The 18,764-nt window shown below is 45.0% G+C and overlaps 1 protein-coding gene across 8 annotated transcripts in view; it reads right to left on the bottom strand.

The window, feature by feature from the left end:
* Positions 1 to 14,799, bottom strand: part of PRR5L (proline rich 5 like) — a 156,411-nt gene extending 141,612 nt beyond the window's left edge. For 3 of the 8 annotated variants that reach the window (XM_070804049.1, XM_070804050.1, XM_070804053.1), the window contains exon 1: positions 14,568 to 14,778. The gene's annotated coding sequence lies outside the window, so the exon portion shown is untranslated. Of the gene's footprint in view, positions 1 to 14,567 lie in introns of all 8 variants that reach the window. The other 5 variants (XM_070804052.1, XM_070804056.1, XM_070804055.1 and 2 more) reach the window with 5 other exon arrangements.
* Positions 14,800 to 18,764: the final 3,965 nt, after the last annotated feature.

The following is an 18,764-nucleotide window of genomic DNA, read 5'->3' as shown; positions in this document are numbered from 1 at the left end:
GATATCTGGTTCCTGAGTTGACAGACTCCAGCTCGTATTCTTCCTCAGGTGGATTTAATGGGCAGTGCGGGTAAGGTCACTGATGCTTGGCTGTTGCTGGGCCCCTATTCTGAGGTGTTCATTAAAAAAAAAAAAGACCCTAGGGATGGGATGAGACGCGCAAGCCAAGTGTCCAGAGCCCAGGCTCCTCCCCGAGCTGAGCACAGTCTTCTCGGTCAGATTACACCCACAGGGCGGGCTTGTCCTTGGCTCACCTGCCGCCTCAAAAGAAGGCAGAGACAGCCTCCGGCCACACAGCAATGCAAAATGTGTCTCTCACCAGAACCCGGGGCCCAGCACAAAACCATCTCTGATGTATTCAATGTTTCTAAAACCTGAAGCACACTTAACTCTTAAACACCGGTGTGGCTTAAAACTTCTGTCACAAAAATGGGATCTTAAAAAAGTAACCATTTTAAGAGCGGGAAATCCCCAACATCACAGCTTATCCTGGCTTTACTTTTTCTCCCGTCCCTCCCCCATCAAGACTAGATCACCACAGACAAGATTCCACGCGAGTGTCTCACCGGGGTGAACTGGGGGGCTTTTGTTTCTTTCCCTGAGACTGAAAGAAGATGGAGAACGAATTATCTGGTGCAGCTGAGAAGTGCGAGGAGGGTTGTCCTTTTAAGGGGAACCATTGAGTTTTAGAGTCATTTTCACAATAACATTAAGCCATTTACTTAGCAATTATGCAGGGAATAAATACTGATAGAGTGTTCCATGAGCACAGCTGCACGCCAGCATCTGGTGCTGCCTCTGGAATCCTAGAGGACACATCTGCCAGCAGAGAGGCTCCTCCGGAGAGCGCCTTGGAGGTTGGATGGGAAACGCAGCTTCAGTATCAGCCAGTGAGGTCAGGAAGGGGTGGGCTGCCCTGACCACGCGAGAAACCCTAGACTTCGTTCTGTATTTTATACAGAGTTGGGATCTGCGCTCCTGGCCACAAAAAGAAGTGACTGAACTAGTAAAAACAAACTCCCTGAATAACTGAGCATCCATAATGGGCCAGGAGGGCTTCCCAGGTGGCTCGGAGGTAAAGAATCTGCCTGCCAAAGGAGCAAACTCCGGTTTGATCCCTGGGTTTGGAAAATCCCCTGGAAGAGGAAAAGCCAACTCACTCCAGTATTCTTGCTTGGGAAATCCCATGGACAGAGGAGCCTGGCAGGCTACAGTCCATGGGGTCGCACAGAGTCAGACACTACCTGAGGCGCACACACCACCACGACCACCACCAATGGGCCAGGCACGGTCCCCTCACTCTGTGTGTGATGCTTCCAACAGTGAGGGCGTCGCTTGTATTATTCCTATTTAACGAGGGAGGGCAGGATCAAGGGAGGACTTAGGTACTCAAGCCCAAGTATCTAGCAGCGCCAAGACTTGAACATGGGTATATTCTGATGTTGGAGCCCATGCTCCTAACCATCACCCTATATTAACTCCCAAGTCGGTGATCATATAGAGCTGTGCCAACAGATTCTGCAGCACTCTGGCTTGCTTGACTCTAACAGTAATTTTGCAAAGTACCTACTTCGTGTCAAGGGGCTTTCAGGTGTGACCAATGCAAGCGACTTAAGAGATGCTTAAAAACTGCTCTATGTATAGACTGAGTAATTCAAGATGTCAGATTTTTTTTTTCTGAGTTGAAGGGAAATGTAATTTTTAAAAATTAATTATTTTTGGCTGCGCTGAGTCTTCATTGCTATGAGTGGGCTTTCTCTAGTTGCCATGCACAGGCTTCTCATTGCAGTGGCTTCTTTTACTGACAAGCATGGGCTCTAGAACTCGGGCTTCCGTAGTTGGGGCACACGGGCTTAGTTGCTCCACAGCATGTGGGATCTTCCAGGATTGGGGATCAAACCCATGTTCCCTGCACTAGCAGGAGGATTCTTAACCACTGGATGACCAGGAAAGTCTGGAAGTGGAATATTTGGTTCCATTTTGATCCCTGGGTTGGGAAGATCCCCTGCAGGAGGGCATGGCAACCCACTCCAGTATTCTTGCCTGGAGAATCCCATTGACAGAGCCTGGAGGGCTACAGTCCATAGGAACTCAAAGAGTCAGACATGACTGAGTGACTTAGCGCACATGCACTCGGCAACCGACACATCCAGTGGACTGTACTGTAGGGAGCACACCAGTGGGAGAATCAGCAGATGGAGGTGTTCTGCACTGCGGGCAGAGCGCCCACCCCAACCATTCATCACTTGTACCTTCTCATATTGCCCCACCTACCCTTTTCCTTCTCCCTTTCCCAAAGTGATGAGAAGAAGCAATCAGATGATTTATGATGGGGGCAACGCAACTATGTCTTCCCCTCTCTGAGTCATTCTCCAGATATCTAGATATCAGTTCAGTTCAGTCACTCAGTTGTGTGTGACTCTTTGTGGCCCCATGGACTGCAGCACACCAGGTTTCCCTGGCCATCACCAACTCCCAGAGGTTGCTCAAACTCATGTCCACTGAGTCAGTGATGCCATCCAGCCATCTCATCCTCTGTCATCCCCTTCTCCTCCTGCCTTCAATTTTTCCCAGCATCAGAGTCTTTTCCAATGAATCAGTTCTTCACATCAGGTGGTCAAAATATTGGAATTTCAGCTTCAGCATCAGTCCTTCCAATGAAGATTCAGGACTGATTTCCTTTAGGATTGATTGGTTGGATCTCCTTGCAGTCCAAGGGACTCTCAAGAGAATTCTCCAACACCATAGTTCAAAAGCATCAATTCTTTGGCACTCAGCTTTCTTTATAGTCCAACTCTCACATCCCTACATGACTACTATATATATCTCTAGACATTTACAGGTATAAATTTAGGTACATGTTTTAGTATTCAGTGAAACATGTCCCCCCCCCCCCCAGGTCCCACCCATTCTGTTTCCATCTCTGAGTTCTACTGATTTGCATTTTCTTGTGTTTCCTGCCAAATTTACATATACAAATGTAAGACACTACAAACTTAGTAGTTATTAATTATCCTCACTCCTACTCATTTTCTTGGTGCTCTTGCCCTGTGAATACTCAGAGAGCATCTTCATTCTTTTCTATAGCTGCATACTATTCCATTTATGGATGTGTCAGCCTTATACTTGAGTTTCCTCCTATTAAAAGACATTCTGATGGTCTCTAACTATTTTGCTATTCATAAATTGACACTTTAGAACTCCATGAAAAATAAAGAGGTTGATGGACATCTCCAGATTTCAAAGAACTACCACTACAGAGTGTCAGAGCAAAGAAGCAAAACGCACTCAGGAAAAGCCCCACTCTAAGAAGATCTTTCTATGCCAGGAGAGACTGCCATGTCCACCTTGTCCCAAATATCCCATTTCCAGACTTCCCTGATCATCCAGTGGTTCAGAATCCTCCTGCCAGTGCAGGGGACATGGGTTTGATCCCCAATCCTGGAAGATCCCACATGCTGTGGGGCAACTAAGCCCATGTGCCCCAACTACTGACACCTGAGCTCTAGAGCCCATGCTTCTCAATATGAGAAGCTACGGCAATGAGAAGCCTGTGCATGGCAACTAGAGAAAGCCCACTCATAGCAATGAAGACTCAGTGCAGCCAAAAATAATTAATTTTAAAAATTTCCATTTCCCTTCAACTCAGGAAAAAACCTGACATCTTGAATTATGAAATCTACACATAAAGCAGTTTTTAACTATAATTTGGTGGGGGGGGGGGGTGGTAATTGAGATAATGTAAAACTCAGCCCAGCCTAGCCTACCAACTCAGGAGGAGACCAAGTATGGAGGTCTTTCCTTTGCCTCTCTGGCTGGGCGCACTAGGGGCTGAGCAATAGTCCTCTCCATGAAGAATTCACTTCCCCAGCCCTCCCCCATCCAAGCCAGAGATGTGTGCCTGCGGTTGTGAAAATGTCCCATTAGTGCTGGGTTTGTCACTGAGAAATGATACGTATTTCTTCTCTTACCCCTTTCAGATCTTTACTAAAAACAGCAGTCACACCTTACAGTGGAAGCAGCACTAAAATAATGAGAATTAGGACAATCTGTTTGCCTTTGGTTTGTCCTAACATCCTCCCCTTCCCTAAACTCGGTCACTGCATTCTCCAGCTACCTCCTCCCTTCTCCCACCTGTAGTTGATGCTGTTGGTTCCCTACCCACATTCTCTTAGGTACCATTTCAGAGTACAGTGGCCTGGCTTTCAATGACTAGCATCTGCATCTCTTTGCCTAAGGGCTTTCTCCAGCTACCAGTGGCCATTCTGTCCATATGTAAGGCAGACTGGAAGGGCTCAGGAATTAATGCCCAGTGCTCTTTCCCTTACATTCTTCTACATTTGAGCATTGATGATGAAACATGTAGTGTAGCAATTTCTTGGCCATGAAGAGTGTTTCAGTGAGAATGGGTCAGAGAACACTTCATTAAAAAGTTCTTAGAATTTGGGCTGTTTCAAGAAATTCACTAAAACATCTCCAGTACATTCCCTCCCTGAGTTATATTTAACACATGCTGTTCCAGGGGCTGCTCCGATGGGACCTGGTCTCATATCTTGTCCTACAAATCCCTCACACCATCCACACCCTTTGGGCAATACTCGAAAATATCACCTGTGGGAGTTCCCTATTCCTGCAACACTGCTGCAAAATAAAAACTGGTGACTTATGAAATCAAGCATTTATTTTTCTTATTCACAGGTCTGCAGATTGGCGTTGGTGATGCTACTTCAGTCTGGGTTTGGATGTGTTCCATATGACTAATCCTGGGATCCAGAGACAAAGGGCACTGGCTACCCAAGGCATGCTCTTCTCATGGTGGTTACAAGAGAAGCCACACAGTGTAACCATCATTTAAAGGCTCTGCAGCAGTCAACAGCCACTCACATTCCATTCGCTGAAGCAGGTCACTGGCCAAGCCCACAGTCAGTGGGGTAAGAAGCATACAAAGTCGCAGATTGCAAGTGAGATAAGTTAAGGTTTGCTGAGTAATACTTCAATCGATCACGTCAGCTTAAAGTGTGATTCCCAGGGAGGGCGGGAGGTCAAGTACATCTTCCCAAAGTTCTCTAAATCTACACACTGATACTGTCCTATTACTGAAGTCAGTCCAATAAGCTGCCAAGAAGTGATAATCTCAAAGCGACTTTTCTTGAGAGACCCAAGGGGATGGGAAATGGCATTCTCCCAAACTAGAAAGCCCCGAGATGGAAAGCATCTAGTTGATCGGGGATAGTTTAAAAACCTTCCATTTTACTTCTCATGATCTGCCCTAAATCAAGCTTTCAAACTTCCCTTTAGAACGGATGGGACCTGAAGAGAGAGAAGAGGCAGATGAGGGTGGTTTATATGCTTCACCCTCAGTAGTCAATGTCTAGCAATAAAGGTCCTGGCCAAGATACAGAATAGTGCAGTGGCCAGAAATAGCTACTCCTGAGTTTGACAACACACATTTGAATCTTTCTTATGCTGGATACTAATTGTCTTCCCCACCCAACTTCTTAACTTCCATTTCCCCTTCTGTCTCCCAAGAAGAATCCTCATTTTGCTCATGGAACTCCCCTCCTCAGGCAACAATGACCCACCTCCAACACAAGCCTCAGCCTGATTGGCTGGGAGTCGTTCTGTTCCCTTTGCCAGTGACTGGTTCAAGAATAGGTAAGTGACCTAGAAGGGGCTGATGAGATAAACATCGTGGCTGCAGGAAGAGTTTGCTGGAGGGAAAATATTCCATCACTGTAAGGAGAAAGCTCTAGAAAGAAACCAATCCTTTCTTCTTTTTGTGAACTTTGTTGTGTCTGGATGTCACTGCTAGAATCCTCTAACTTCCCAAAGATGAAAACAACTAAAAGATGGCAGAGCAGAGAGGTGGAAAGAAAAAACGTCCTGAGGATATCATTGAACTGCTGAATCAACCTCCCCTGAAGCTTGTCTTAACTACGACCTTGCTTTGCAGTGAGGTCATAAAAGATCCTGGTTCCTGACTCTTGACTCACAGCTAAACCATCTTAAGCAGTGTCTACCCTATCACTGACTAGCACTGTGTCCTTGGGCAAGTCACTTAATTTCTCTAACTCCATTTTTGCACCAGAACCTATTGCCAGGATTAAATGACAATGAGTATGAAGCATTTGAAAATTTGCAGTGTCTGGTGTCTGGTAAGGATGCAAATGACTCCCAGGCATGATTTTTATTATAGGGCTTTGGGGCACCATCAAGCAAGAAAGTGCAGGCCTGGGCTGAGAATTGTAATTTATGTACTTCTCTGTGTTTACAGTTGTTGCCCTCTGGCTGATCCTTCTAGAAAGTTACAACCCTTCCACCCCCCAAAACCTATTTTGATAATGGACTGAGAAGTATAAGGTCTCCTACCCTAATCTCTGAAGCCTGTGAGGTGTAAAAGCCCCATGGTGAAGAGTACAAGGGGGATGTGTGTATGTCTTATTTTTTAAACATTACATAATTAATACATGGTTTTTTAATATGAAAAATGCAGATAAGCAATATGAGAAAAAGAAAAGAAAATTTACTTATGATCCCAACACCCAAAGGAAAGCATTCTGAATACTATGTACATGTTCTTCCAAACTTCTTAGTTGGGGGCATCTTTGAAAAGGGGAAGAAGAGAGAAGAAACAGGCATCCTTGTATGCTACTTTTGAGGGTGAATTGGTGATGACCTTTAGGCGGGAAACTCTGTAGAGTCTTTGGAAATTAAAAAATATATATATTTTTAATGCACCAACACTTTGGCTCCTCTTGAGAGTCCCTCAGACTGCAAGGAGATCAAACCAGTCAATCCTAAAGGAAATCAACCCTGAATATTCATTGAAAGGACTTATGCTGAAGTGAAAGCTCCAATACTTTGGCCACCTGATTTGAAGAACTGAATCATTGGAAAAGACCCTGATGCTGGGAAAGATTGAAGGCAGGAGAAGAAGAGGATGACAGAGGATGAGATGGTTGGATGGCATCACTGACTCGATAAGTTTGAGCAAGCTCCAGGACCTGGTGATGGACTGGGAAGCCTGGCATGCTGCAGTCCACGGGGTTGCAAAGAGTCAGACATGATTGAGTGACTGAACTGAGGTTTGGCTCAACAATTTTGCCTTTAGAATCTGATCTCTAGAACAACAGCAAGAGGGGTGGGTTATTGGATAGAGCTTGCAGAATGCCAGGTACTGTTCTCCACATTTTTGTACCATCTCAGTTAATCCTCACTACCCATGAGGGAGATATTATATATTTTATAACAGCTCAATTGAGAAACATTTCACATACCATATAATTTGCCCACTTGAAAGTGTACAACTTAATGGTTTTTTAGCATATTCATCAAGTTGTGTAACCATCATCACAATTTTAGAATATGTTGTTGTTGTTATTGTTCAGTTGCTAGGTCATATCCAACTCTTTGTGACCCCATGGACTGCAAAACCCCAGGCTCCTCTGTTCTCCACTGTCTCCTGGAGTTTGCTCAAATTCATGAACATTTTAATCATCCCTAAAAGAAAGCCTTCATGGTAGTCATTCCTCATTTCTGCAACCCCTTAACCCCTGGCAACCACCAATCTATGGATTTGTCTATTTTGGACATTTCATAGAAATGAAATCATACAATATGTGGTCTTTTGTAATTGGCTTCTTTCAGTTAGCATAATATTTTCAAGATTCAGCTACAAGCTACAGCTTGTATCAGAACTTACATCTTGTTAATGCCAAATAATATTCCATTGTATAGATACACTGTATTCTGTTTATCCACTTATCAGCTGATGGGCATTTGGGCTGTTTTTACCTTTTTACTAATATGAATAATGCTGCTGTGAACATTTATGTACAAGTTTTTGTGTGAACTTGTGTTTTCATTTATCCCAGGTATACACATTGGAGTAGAACTGTTGAATCATATAGCAATTCTATGTTTAACCTTTTGAGGAGCTGCCAAACTTTTTTCTAAACTGGCTGCAATGTTTTACATTCCCACCAGCAGTGCACAAGGGTTCCAATTTCTTTGTATCCTTGCCAACCAACACTTATTATCTGTCTTTTTGATTACAGACATCTGAGTGGATGTGAAGTGACATCTCATTGTGGTTACTTTGCATTTCCTTGATGAGTAGAGGGAGGTACAATTATTATGTTTATTTCACACATGAAGAAACTGAGTCATAGAGAGGTTAATTAAGTACCCCTGGTTACTTAGTAAGTGTACAGACTCTTGTGAACACAACAGTATATGCAGAAGATAGTTTGCTGCAGTACTGTGAAAAAAAATTAGAACACCAGGGGTTTATCCCTACAGAAGACCATTCTCCAGTTTTCAAAGAATGAGGAAGGCCCATTTATGTGTACATGAAATGAACTCAAAAGCAAATTGTTAGTGAAAAAGGCAGTCACAGGATCATGTGTACAAAATGAACCTACAGATACAGTCATTGATACAGTTATGGATATATATGATATAGCTATAGATTGGAAGGTTATACAGTAACTTCGTTAGGAAGCAAGCTCCAGGAGGCCAGGGGTCTTTTCATTTTGTGTACTGCTGTATCACAAACAGGCTTCCCTGATGACTCAGTGGTAAAGAATTCGCCTGCAATGCAGGAGACACGGGAGATGCAGCTTCAGTTCCTGGGTTGGGAATATCCTTTGCGGGAGGAAATGGCAACCTACTCCAGTATTCTTGCCTGGGAAATCCCATGGACAGAGGAGCCTGGCAGGCTATAGTCCAGAGGGTCACAAAAGAGTTGGACATGACTTAGCAACTGAGCAGGCACACATATCACTGATACCCAGAACTGGATGTGTAGCACATCAGTTCAGTTCAGTTCTGTCGCTCAGTCGTGTCCAACTCTTTGCGACCCCACGAATCACAGCACGCCAGGCTTCCCTGTCCATCACCAACTCCCAGAGTTCACTCAAACTCATGTCCATCGAGTTGGTGAAGCCACCCAGCCATCTCATCCTCTGTCGTCCCCTTCTCCTCCTGCCCCCAATCCCTCCCAGCATCAGGGTCTTTTCCAATGAGTCAACTCTTTGCATGAGGTGGCCAAAGTATTGAAGTTTCAGCCTCAGCATCAGTCCTTCCAGTGAACACCCAGGACTGATCTCCTTTAGAATGGACTGGTTGGATCTCCTTGCAGTCCAAGGGACTCTCAAGAGTCTTCTCCAGCACCACAGTTCAAAAGCATCAATTCTTTGGCACTCAGCTTTCTTCACAGTCCAACTCTCACATCCATACATGACCACTGGAAAATGTGTAGCACATAGTAGGAGCAAAATAAATACTTGCTGTAAAATGGGCAATTCCTTTGGAGAGAGGATTGGAAAAAAAGAATATATACAGAAGAGCTCATGCTTCATTCTGCAGAGCCATGTCCTCTGTGAGTGAATCCATATAAGTTGTATCATTTTTGACACACAAAAATAAGCCGGATAAATACAGGTAGCAATGCAGGGATGATCTCTGCTTCCCGTAAGCTGAGATGCCAAAGGCTCTCCTAATCCTCTACATTAAGATCAAAGAAGAAAATGGACATGTCTAATGAAGCTGCTGTATTTATGAATATATAAATAAAATATAATAAATATATTATATATATAATATATAATATTATATATATAATATATATAATTATATATATATAATATAATAAATAAAAACTGTTTGGATGGCTTAAAAAATTAAAAATGAAAAAAAAAAACCAACACCTGGAATTCTTGGGGCCTTTAGCAAGAGAAAAATGAGGCCCCCAAGAGAATTGGTGTGGAAATGATACACAGCCTCAGTGTCTTCCTGGGACACACGAGGACCTTCCTGGCATCGCCCCCCACTTCAAGTGCATACAGCTTCCTCCCAGTGGGGCTCCATCTCTGGGGCTGATCACCTGCAGGGGAGACAGGCTGGCTCCAGCCCTGCTGGGTATCCCAGCCTGATCAATAAGTTGTTCTTTCAGTTAACAGGAATCCAGTGTCAAGATGCCAGCAGTGAATCTTATTTTCATGCCCGAGAAGATCTTAAAAATCAATAAGCATTAGAAGGACACAGCCAAGTATTTTCCTTTCTATTGTTTTTCAATATTTGTTTAATTTGTCATCCCTGATGAGCCCTCTGAGGAGGCCCAAAGGTCAAGGGCTGCTGGTAAAACACCCCAGGTGTTCACATCACATTATGTAAGGCTAACCACCTTGGAAGACAATTAAGAGACATTTGGAGTTGGGAGACAGGAAAGGGACCCGGGCTGTGGCCTATTCTGGTAAACTTAGGGTACAGGGCTGACCTACAAATTGCAACAGTTACAGGTGACAAAATTCAAACACTGAAAATGTCAAGTTGCACCAAAAACGATGGTTGGCAGGGGCCGGATGCTTTCAAATTGTGGTACTGGAGAAGACTCTTGAGAGTCCCTTGGACAGCAAGGAGATCAAACCAGTCAATCCTAAGGGAAACCAACCCTGAGTATTCATTGGAAGGACTGAAGCTGAAGCTCCAATACTTTGACCACCTGATTCAAAGAGCTGACTCGTTATAAAAGACCCTTATGCTGGGAAAGACTGAGGGCAGGAGAAGAAGAGGGCAACAGAGGATGAGGTGGTTGAATGGTATCATCGACACAATGAACATGAGTTTGAGCAAACTCTGGGAGATAGTGAAGGACAGGGAAGCCTGGTGTGCTGCAGTCCATGGGGTCACAAAGAGACGGACATAACTTAGCAGCTGAACAACAATGACAGCAGAGGCTGGGGCAAGAGCAACGTGAGCTGGATGTACAGCAGGCTGCTTCTCACAGATGAAGGGGACATTAGGGATTTGCTGACACCCTCTCCACTTATGATGAGGAGGACATCTCTTCTCTGACTATGTCCCAAGGCTCAGACCAAGATGGGGCAGTGGGGTAGACTCTGGCCACCATCTTGGACTCTTCCTTGAGAAAGGAAGTATTTCCTGCCATCAGCAATTGCAGTCACCACAGATAGTGAGCTGGTGAGTCCCAAGAGAACTCAGGAAAGAAAGAATACCTGCCTTCTAGCAGCCATCAGATCCTTGCTCCTCCAGGTTCCTCCATATCTGTGACCTTGGGCAGGTTACTGAACCCGGCCATGCCTGTTTGCCTCATCTCTAAAATAGAGAGGCTAATTTTGTAGGTCCCTGGGAAAGGCACAGTGAGGATTAAGTGAACCAATCTAGATTAAGTGCTTAGAACAGTGGCTGCCAGATGATAATGGCTCAATACTCATTAGTGACATCTTTCTGAAACACAACCTCCTTGCTTCCACCCAGATCAGGACAAAATTCAAGCCCTCCTACCCAGCCCACAACTCTACAGGACCAGCTTACCTTTCCCATCTCACCTCTTGGTGACTCTCTGCTTCTCACTCTATATTCACATTCAATATCCTTTTGTTCCTCTAGCAAAACAGATTACCAGGCCTTCATGCACAAAACAGACGACCATGCCATTACCCATGCCTGGAACCTTCTCCCATCAGTTCTTCCCCAACCCCCTGCCTATTGACCACTCATCTCTCAGGTCTTAGATGATATTTTCTTTGGGAAGCTTCTCTCATCTATCTGATCCAAGTAGGAGCCCTTCTTTGTGTTTCCACTGTATCTTACTTCCAATTAATGCCCTTGCTACACTGTATTTTAAAATTTTTATTATGAAAAGTCAAAGCCAGAAGAACAGTACAATACTACAGGGAACTCTCATACACTCCCAACAACTGATAACGTTTTACCATATTTGCTTTCTCTATCAGTGTGTGTGTGTGTGTGTGTGTGTGTGTGTGTGTGTGTGTGTGTGTATGCAGATGGTGGTGGTGTTTAGTCACTCAGTTGTGTCTGACTCTTTTTTGACGTCATGGACTGCAGACCACCAGGCTCCTCTGTCCATGGGATTTTCCAGGCAAGAATATCGGGGTGGGTTGCATGCCCTCCTCCAAGGGATCTTCCCAACCTAGGGATTGAACTCACGTCTCCTGTTTCCAAGCACATTACAGGCAGCATGACCTTTCAGCTCAAAACATTTCAGCTTGCATCTCCGAAAAAGAAAAAAAAGCTGAGGGTTATTTTCCAATCTAAACTATAATACCTTAATAGCACCTATAAAAAAATGAATCATTCTCTAATAACTGAATACTTGATCTGTATCCAAACTTCCCCAATTCCTCCCTAATTTCCTTTTCTGTCTTTCTGCAAGATTGCGTTTGAATTGCTCCTTTCCTTGGGCTGCAGCTCTAAGAGGAATGGAATGTGTCCCTTTGCTCCCCTCACCCCAGCACTCAGCCCTCCTTGGTAGGAATCTGTTGTAAGAATAACCTCCATGTCCCACCTCTTCCTGCATCACCATGCCAGAACCTGGGCCCCCAGCATGGGGAGCCTAGAGTCTCAACCACTGGACCACCAGGGAAGTCCTTGTATAGATCCTTTTAAGACAATCACCAGGAAGAGTGGAGAAAGAAGCCGAGAACGTCTGATATGGCTGAATTATGTGCCCCCAAATTTATATGTTGAAGCACTGTGCCCAACCTTGAAACACAAATATATTTGCTGATGTGGCTCTAACGTGATGATTATGTCAAAAAGAGGCATTTAGTGTGGACCCCAGTCCAATCTTTACAAGAAGAGGGATTTGAACACACAAAGAGATACCAGGGTGCACATACACAGAGAAAAGGCCACGTGAGGACAGTGAGAAGACGCCGTCTGTAAGCCACGGAGAGAACCTCAGGAGAAATGAGCCCTGCGTACACCTTGATTTCCGCCCCCAGCCCCCAGCCCCCAGAACTGTGAGGAAATAAATTTCTGTTGTTTAAGCCACCTAGTCTGTGCTCTTTGTTTTGGCAACTCTCGCTGACTCAGACAGACTGCTCGGATGCTGGGGACTCAGGAAAGAATCTTAGGCACCTGCTCCAAGGGACTGGCAGTTTAGAAATCCCCAAAGTTAAGGAAGGAGGGCATTCTCTGTAGCATCCACAACATCGTATCAAGAGACAAAGAAGCAGGTTTAACATCCACCAGGCCCAGCCAGTGGGGGAGGAAGACTAGTCTCCATTTGGATGCAATACTGAAGGTCTGGGTTACTGCACAGACCTCGGTGTATCAGTTACTGAGCTGAAACAGTGCTGGAACTAGAAAGGTGATCAGAAGAATGAGGCAGTGGCCTTCCCTAGTAGTCTAGTGGTTAACAGACTCTATCTCCCAATGTAAGGGGTGTGGGTTCAATCCCTGGTCTGGAAGCTAAGATCCCACAGGTCTTTTGGCCAAAAAACTGGAACATAAAACAGAAACAATTTTGTAACAAATGCAATAAAGACTTAAAAAATAAAAAGGCCCATCATAACATCTAGCAGCAAAAAATATATATTAAAAAAAAGAAGTCAGGGAGCTGCCCTAATTTTCATCCCAAGGCAAGGAAAGAGAAGGGCAGCACATACACAAAAAAAATTAGAGGCAGCAATAGACACAAATAAAGTTGGCTTCCTGAATATACCTGGTGAGTTCTGCTTATTTAATATCTGTTTGCTTACTTAGCCTGTTGCTGGCCAAGTAAGAGATGGCATTCGTTGAGCAATTATTATCATTCCAAATTCCTTCCCTGTCACCACTGGGCAATTCCATCTTCCCTGAGCTCAGCAAAAGCCAAGGAACAATAGGCAAACCACTGGGAGCTTCTGCATTCCTGGAGCTGACAACTCAAGTGCTGATGTTCTACAAAGCCAGGATCAGAACACCACCCTCCATAACTCATGATCCAGAGAAGGAGACTAGCTCCCAACCAGCTGAAGGGTAGGGCAGGCTTCAGATTCACATAAGGCTCCAGAGAAAACTGAGTTCAAATCCTGACCCTGCCACCTGACAGCTGTGTGACCCTGGGCAAGATACTTAATGTCTCTGTACTTCACTTTCCTTATCTATAAAGTGGAGATGATAGAAGTACCCACCCCATAGAGTTTATGTGGAATAAATGAGGAAACAGATGCAAAACATTTAGAACCTCGCCTGACACAGGAGTTAGCATTACACATGGTTACATATAGCTAGTATTATAGGTCAGTGCCCCTCAAAGTGAAAGCTTACAATAACCTTGGTTTGCTGTAAAGGACATCAGCCAAGAAGTGTGGTGATGCAAGCACAGATTCTAGAACCAGACTGTCCCGGTCTGAATCAAGCAAGAATGGAAAGCACACGCTATAACTGTTTGCTCTAATTGCTAGCAATACTGTCAGATACCTATAGTCATATGTACACATATGCAATACACAGAGTAAGAGCTTATCATTAGAGAACTAGTCTTCCCAACAAACCCACAAAGACCCTGAAGTTGCTGGTCACCCAGAGACATCAGAGGCATTGAGTGGGGGGTCTGACAGGAAGTGTGCTTCCCTACTCAGTAGGTTGCGGAACTTGACCTCAGCTGCTTTTGCTTCTTTGTCTACCAGCAGACAGTGGCTCTCAAGCCAGCAGGGTGTCTTGAAATCAGAAACCCACCCTCCTCGGGCTGGACACTCAGCCATAACCTCCAGCCCCCATGCCACGCCAGAAGCTCTCAGCCGCTTCTGTGTTACCTGGTCTGCTTCCTTCCTCCAGGGCAGGTGAGGTACCACAGCCTTCGGCCTCCCGAGAAGATGACATTTCGAGGAGGCCCAGCTGTCCCTGGGCTTGACTGTCCACTCAGTTCCCACTTCCCTGGGCCCTGAGGACTGGCAGAGGAACAGGCGGAAAAGATAAAAAGCTGACACCCGCTGCAGGAAATAATTGTTTAGCTGGTTCCAGAACTGAAAAAACAAATGTAACGTTGGAGAAAGGAGAGCAAAGTGCCATTCAAGCCCATTGTTCCAGCCTCTTCTCTGTGGACGAAGGAAACAAAGAGGCCCTGTGTTTGTGACACAATGGTGTGTGTCACCAGCCACTGCTGTGCTACTCCTGGGGATGGGAGGACGGCAAACGAGGCCACAGTACCCTCCTGGGTCTGGCGTGCTGTGGACTTCACTAATCACAGCCCCCAGCCTGGTCAGAGATGGGAAAGCAACTTCCGACTCCCAGCCCATAGTGCCCTGTAGTGGGGGGCAGGGGACACCCATCAGGAGAGACCAATCCGGTCCAGGCTAGTCCTCCGGGCATGGCGAATTGCCAAGTGACGCTTCCTTTCCCTCTGCTCTTCTCTTACCAATTTTCAGAGGCTCACCACAAGTTAGAGCTGAAAAGAATCACAGCTATCTTGTCTTCAAACACTCCAACTCTCGGTTTTCATGAGGGGGCATCTGGCCTGGACTGGTGCCTGGCTGTGTCGCACGTCAGCCACAGTTGGCGAGGCCAGATGAATCATTATGTAAGAGCATCCCTGGGACCCCCTCAAAGACCTGACACTCTGTTATGAGCAAGCTCACAAAATGAAGCTTCTGTCTTTAAATCCTGGTTCTGCCACTAACTACTCATAGATTCTCCAAGCCAGGCTTCAGCAATATGTGAACCGTGAACTTCCTGATGTTCAAGCTGGTTTTAGAAAAGGCAGAGGAACCAGAGATCAAACTGCCAACATCCGCTGGATCATTGAAAAAGCAAGAGAGTTCCAGAAAAACATCTATTTCTGCTTTATTGACTATGCCAAAGCCTTTGACTGTGTGGATCACAATACATTGTAGAAAATTCTGAAAGAGATGGGAATACCAGACCACCTGACCTGCCTCTTGAGAAATCTGTATGCAGGTCAGGAAGCAACAGTTAGAACTGGACATGGAACAACAGACTGGTTCCAAATAGGAAAAGGAGTTCGTCAAGGCTGCATATTGTCACCCTGCTTATTTAATGTATATGCAGAGTACATCATGAGAAACGCTGGGCTGGAAGAAACACAAGCTGGAATCATGATTGCCGGGAGAAATATCGATAACCTCAGATATGCAGATGACACCATCCTTATGGCAGAAAGTGAAGAGGAACTAAAAAGCCTCTTGATGAAAGTGAAAGAGGAGAGTGAAAAAGTTGGCTTAAAGCTCAACATTCAGAAAACGAAGATCATGGCATCTGGTCCCATCACTTCATGGGAAATAGATGGGGACGCAGTGGAAACAGTGTCAGACTTTATTTTGGGGGGCTCCAAAATCACTGCAGATGGTGACTGCAGCCATGAAATTAAAAGACGCTTACTCCTTGGAAGAAAAGTTATGACCAACCTAGATAGCATATTCAAAAGCAGAGACATTACTTTGCCAACAAAGGTCCATCTAGTCAAGGCTATGGTTTTTCCTGTGGTCATGTCTGGATGTGAGAGTTGGACTATAAAGAAAGCTGAGCACAGAATCAATGCTTTTGAACTGTGGTGTTGGAGAAGACTCTTGAGAGTCCCTTGGACTGCAAGGAGATCCAACCAGTCCATTCTGAAGAAGATCAGCCCTGGGATTTCTTTGGAAGGAATGATGCTAAAGCTGAAACTCCAGTACTTTGGCCACCTCATGTGAAGAGTTGACTCATTGGAAAAGACTCTGATGCTGGGAGGGATTGGGGACAGGAGGAGAAGGGGACGACAGAGGATGAGATGGCTGGATGGCATCACTGACTCGATGGATGTGAGTCTGAGTGAACTCCGGGAGTTGGTGATGGACAGGGATGCCTGGCGTGCTGCGATTCATGGGGTCGAGAAGAGTTGGACAAGACTGAGCGACTGAACTGAACTGAACTGAACTCATAGATTATGAGGGTTCTTTTTTTTCCCCCTCTCTGATCCTCAGTTTTACCACCTGTAAGCTGAGATCATCCTTGGATTACCATGGAGATTAAATGAGTTAATAGGATCTCAGTTGTAAAGAATCCACCTGTCAATGCAGGAAATGCAGGAGATGCAGGAGACACGGGTTCGATCCCTGGGTCAGGAATATCCCCTGGAGAAGGAAAGGGCAACCCACTCTGGTATCATTGCCTGGAAAATTCCATGGACAGAAGAGCCTGGCAGGTTACAGTCCATGGGGTTGCAAAGAGTCGGACATGACTGAGCAATTAAACAATAACAATATAAAATTCATGAAACATTACTTGGCCTATAAAAATTGCTTAAGAAGCAGGAACGACAAGTTAGATGCTCACATTACACCTGGGATTTGCTTAGACTCACAAGAAGGCATGAGGATGGCTGGAATCCCAGGTGCTCACGATGGCTTCAGTTTGCCCCATTAGGTCCCTCAGGGAAGTTGGGCGCCAATAAATACCCTCAGGGATGAGGCAGGTGGCCAGCTGCGACACGACAGGGAGCAGCTGGGACAGTGGGATTCCAGCTCCCAAGCCAGGATACAGAGGCAGCCAGGGCTCAGCTCCGGGCGACCACTGCAACATGCCAAGGTGGCAACAGCGAGGCCACGCCTGTCAGTTTCAAAACAATAGAGAAACCTGGGCTTTTATGTCGGATTTCCCAATTTTGACACGTTTCCTGAGAAATTGCTAGTGCAAAGTCAGCCTCAAATCATGTACCTTGTGATGCTTGGTCTGGCCACAGACGTCATTTTCCACACCAGGCCACGCCTGTCGTTTTCAAGTCTCCTGCCCCCCGTTTGCCAGCAGATTCCCTGTCTGCTGATCAGGCCACCTCAAACCCACTCTCTGACTTGGAATAGGTGGCCTAAGATCACAAAAGATGAGCAGCCCTGTCTCAGACCATGACATGGGGGTGAGGAAGAGGTCAGCCAGTGAGATGAGGGGGCTCTCCCCAAAGGACTGCAGTCCCTTCGCCTAATCCATCTCCTGCAGGCACTCCCCTGATAAAGCCTGGACTTGGTGGTGGGACCAAAGGGCAGACTGAGGGCTCATGCCCCTGTAATCTCCATCAATCACCTCAAATGAACATAAGTAGTCTAAGTGACCAAAAGTGCTTGGTAGGCAAAAGCAACTTCAAAACAAGATTGCTCATAATGAGATACCACTTCGCACCCACTAGGATGGTTACCATCAAAGAGACAGATAATAACAAGCATTGGGGAGGATGTGGGAAACTGGAACCCGCAGACATTGCTGATGGGAATGTAAAATGGTGCAACCACGATGGGAAACAGTCTGGCAATTCTTCAGAAAAGTTAAACACAGAGTTACCATATGACCCAGCAATTTCACTCCTGGGTATATACTCCCAGAGGAATGAAAACATAAAGTTACACAGAAGCTTGTTTGAGAGTGTTCACAGCAGCATTATTCACGATGGCCAAAGGCAGAAGCAACCCAAACATCCATCCAATGGTGAATGGAAGAGCAAAATGTCGCGTATCCACACAATGGAAATTATTCAACAGTCAAAAGGAATGAAGTGCTGAAACAGGCCATCAAAACATTAGGACATCCCATGAAAAAACATTAGGCTGAGTGGAAGCTAATTAAAAGACCACATTTCATAAGATTTCATTTATATGAAAAGTCTAGAATAGGCAAATCTATAGATACAGAAAGGAGATTAGAGGTTGCCTAGGGCTCGGTGTGATGAAGAGAGTTGGCAGAATGATAGCTAAAGGGTATAGTTTTTCTTTTGGGAGTGATAAAATATGTTCTAAAATTGGCTGTGGTGATGGTTACATAACACTAAAATCCATTGAATTGTTATACTCTAAGTGGGTAAATTGTATACAAGACTAATATCTCAATAAAGCTGTTACAAAAAAAAAAAAAAACCCTCAAAACTAAGATTGCTGCCTTTAATTACCTTCTTTTTTCTTTTTTTAAAGTTTTTTTTTTTTTTCTGACGTGGATCATTTTTAAAGCCTTTATTGAATTTGTTATAATATTGC

This window comes from Bos indicus, chromosome 15 (genome assembly GCF_029378745.1).
Source record: "Bos indicus isolate NIAB-ARS_2022 breed Sahiwal x Tharparkar chromosome 15, NIAB-ARS_B.indTharparkar_mat_pri_1.0, whole genome shotgun sequence".
NCBI classification, from domain to species: Eukaryota; Metazoa; Chordata; class Mammalia; order Artiodactyla; family Bovidae; genus Bos; species Bos indicus.
The sequence above is the reverse complement of the archived record's forward strand: the minus strand, read 5'-3'. Positions and strand labels throughout refer to the sequence as shown.